We start from the raw sequence: 3,788 nt of genomic DNA, 5'->3' as shown, positions 1-3,788 counted from the left end.
TCCACATGCCTCTTATTTTAAGACGCAAGCTGGACTGATGTCTTAAAACATTTTACAGACAAATTAAAGAAGTCTGTTGCCTCCAGCCAGTTTATAGCCTTTGAAGGAAAAGACTGTACTCAGCAGGTTTACATCCAGATACAGTTTGATTCTTACGCACTATGAAACCTGAATAATATAGGACCTGTCATTATGTGGAACAGACTTGAAAAGCTTAGTGGCGACCTTGAGCACCACCCAGTGTCTGATCGGGTTAATTCATGTCAGCCTTCTGGTCCTGACGTCATCCCTCCCTCCCCACAATACGCTGCTCATCCAGCAGCTCTGCTCCTGTTTGTTCTGAAAGGAAAATGTTGGCCAGGCACATTAAATGACATCAGTCCTGCAGGCTTATTCACTTTCATTCATCAGACACATCATGGCTGTGCATTTCAAAGAGAATACTGTAAAGTCACTAGATGTGGTTTTATTACATCATGGTGCTTAATGGCTTCTGGTTTGAATTTTTTTTTTTTTTTCTAGAGTGACTCAATAATGCATTTCCTCTGTAATGAGATGCGTACTAGTCAGAAAAATAAATATTGAGCTGCCTGTTAGTTGTAATTTTTCCTAGAGGAAAAACACATGCACTCAGCTCTTGGTCCAACGTTAACTGACTCCGTTTAAATGATGAATGCACACAGATTACCAAAGCAGATACATGCTACCCCCAATGTTTACAGATGATACAAACACAATTTCAGAGACTCAAAATTAAACTTTCAAAATAAGTTAGGGCAGCACAAAATTATTTTCAGTATTAACGTTTTTTTTTTTAATAGATTACACAAGTCAGAAATCATGACGAGTCTATCATACATTTCTCCTTTAGTATGACCATGTAGCAAAAACAAAGTATTCAAATCAAAAACTAATTGCTGAAAATCGGTTTTGTTAAGCTAACATATTTAAAGAGAAATGTCTATTGAGAGCTCTTTGCTGAAGACTTAGAGGTGTGTATGTTGGTACTAATCAAAAGTGATACTGACATTTCACTTCAAAAACATCTATAAAAAAAAAAAAAAAACTCACTACAGTGCAACTAGGCCGCTTAAATGCACAGCTTGATTCAAACTGTGATAGGGTCGCAGAGGTGGCCTTAACATCCTGTTTTCACTAACACAAGTAGGGCAAAGAAGCATTTAAGATTGTACTCGGCCTTTAATAGGGCCGCACACAATGCAGTCTGAAGAAACTCAATACAGGCCCTTACAAAGTCTGGAAGCTTCATTTATTATGTAACAGCAGCTTGTCTGACATCCATTTATGCACAAACTCCTCAAAAACACAAGCTCTGGTGTCATGATACTGCAGCCAGTAGATAACACAGGTTTGTCTACTGCACACACAGGTCTACCCTGCCACCACCAGGAGGCAGCAGATCGACACTAACACTGCAAATGCAGCCGCACTCTGAAGGAAGCTCTTTTATTAAATTATTGCCCTGAAAAGGCAGTTATGGGGAATGAAAACCTTGCAAAAAGTTATTGTTACAACTTTTGACATTGTTCAGATTAATTCTTAGGCCTAAACAATAGGCTCAGTTATGAGACAAGATGACACAAAGTTTACATAACAGCACATAAATGTTTCAAACTGGGTTGTATTCTTAAACTCACTGAAACGGCAAAAAGAAACCTCAGAAAAAGAACCAATTTCTGCCTATGTTATAACAATTGTTCGAACAGTGACGCGAGGTGGAGGACCATTTCTTCAAGAAAAAGTGAAAGTCTGCCATTTTACATTTAATCTAACCTTTTCTTAACATAACAGGTGAAGATTCTTAGTAGAGAGAAGAGTTGGTTTGAACGGGGCGTCAAGGAAGCCATTTTTGTGAAGAAAGAGAACCCCTCTTTGAACAGAAATGGTGGTCTGAGATTTAATCTGCCCAAAGTCTATCAGAGTGTATTATCACCTTGGTCACGCCTATCACATGCTAATCAGGCACTTAACAGTGATGAAGTAGATGCAGCCAGAGAACAATAGGCCTGATTACTGATTACTGGGCCATCTTGAAACTATTAGGTCAGTTTCAGGTGAAACTAGCTATTAACAGATACTCAGGCAGATTCCCTCCTGAGGGCAGGGCTTATGTAACTCAGATTAGCTTAAATTTCCAGTTCCCGTCCAATTTTTTCACAATTGAGAATGACTTCCGGATGGGAGCCGAAACGTCTTGATTCTGAAAACAGTGTCCAGATGACTACGACTGAAACCTTTTCTACGTTTTCTTAACATAATTTACACAGTAACAATGTTCGTCATGTTGTAGATGATGAACATAAAGGTTTCAGTTGTTGGCTTAAGCACCTTCTAATGTTGCAAAAAGAAGCACCACTGATGAACCAATTCCTCAATGTCTTTTTTCTTTTGTCCAAAAGACATCCTCTCAATAAAGATGTTATGCTATTTTCTCATACCTCTTATTTTGAGGATCCAAGCTGGACTTCTCAATAATGTCTTAAAGGTCCAGTGTGTAGGATTTAGTGGCATCTAGCAGTGAAATTGCAGTTTGCAACCATTTGAAGACGCTCGCATCATCCTTCCCTTCCAACCGTGTAGGAGAAACCACAGTGGCCGTGAAACTCGCGAAACGACCCTATCTAGAGCCAGTGTTTGGTTTGTCCATTCTGGGCTACTGTAGAAACATGGCGGTGCAACATGGCGACTTCCGTGGAAGGGGACCCGCTCCCTGAAACGAGACGCTCACCAGTCAGAAAAATAGAAGGACTGAGCTGCATATGAATTACATAAATCCTAACAAACAAAAAATGTTCACTCATTCTGCCGCTCCCAATCCAGTGTTTACTGGTTCATTTTAAATGTTTAATTTAAATTTTTTATTGTAGATTATCAAAGCACAGATCATCATGGAAAAATAATCAATTTTCTCTGCAACAGTTAGACAAAATCTCATCTCATCTCATTCTAATTCATCATCACAATGGGGCTCCACTTCTCAGTTTTTATCCAATGATTTCACTAGAATTTGTTCCAAGTCTTACTAAAAGTTAGATGAGAAGACTCGTGTACGGTAAATATGAAGCTAGTAATTAGTGAGCATAGGCCATCGACTGTAGCTTTATTTTAAACAGACAGATATAAGAATGGTGGCCTTTTCTCATCTAACACTTGGCAAGAAAGCGAATAAGCCAGTCAGCTTAATGAAATGCACAGCTTGACTCAAACGGCAGCAGAGATGAGAGACAGGGTCGCTGAGCCTACGTCCTTTGTCTTCACACACGTACAGCGAAGCAGCATTCTCCAAAGCACTGCACACGATGCAGTCTGGAGAAACTCAATACTGGCCCTTACAAAGTCGCAAAGCTTCTTCAATTATGTAACAGCAGCTTGCCTGACAGCCATTTATGCTGAAACTCCTCAGAAACACAAGCTCTGGTGGCATGATACTGCCGCCACGAGCAGAGACTTCAAAATGCAAAGCGGTGATGTGGTTTGTTGGACCAAGATAGAGAGAAGAGGCCACACAGACTGGAAAGTCAAGGTGCCACAACAACCGACCAGCAGCTGTACAACCACACGTCAATAGTGCCATCAAGTGTCTACAAATGGCACCTACAGGCAGATGACTACTGACCTAACTAGCTTCCCTGCCGGTTCTGTCTGTCATCGTGGAGATTAAAAAAGGAAATCTGCTCCCTTCAGTCATTAGCCTACAAGTTTGTACAAATTCATAAAAAACATAGATATTAAATGTAGCCATTGTCATTTTTAAACAGGTAAGATAT

The sequence above is a fragment of the Siniperca chuatsi genome, linkage group LG9, assembly GCF_020085105.1.
Source record: "Siniperca chuatsi isolate FFG_IHB_CAS linkage group LG9, ASM2008510v1, whole genome shotgun sequence".
Taxonomy (NCBI): Eukaryota; Metazoa; Chordata; class Actinopteri; order Centrarchiformes; family Sinipercidae; genus Siniperca; species Siniperca chuatsi.
This window is presented reverse-complemented; position numbering follows the sequence as displayed.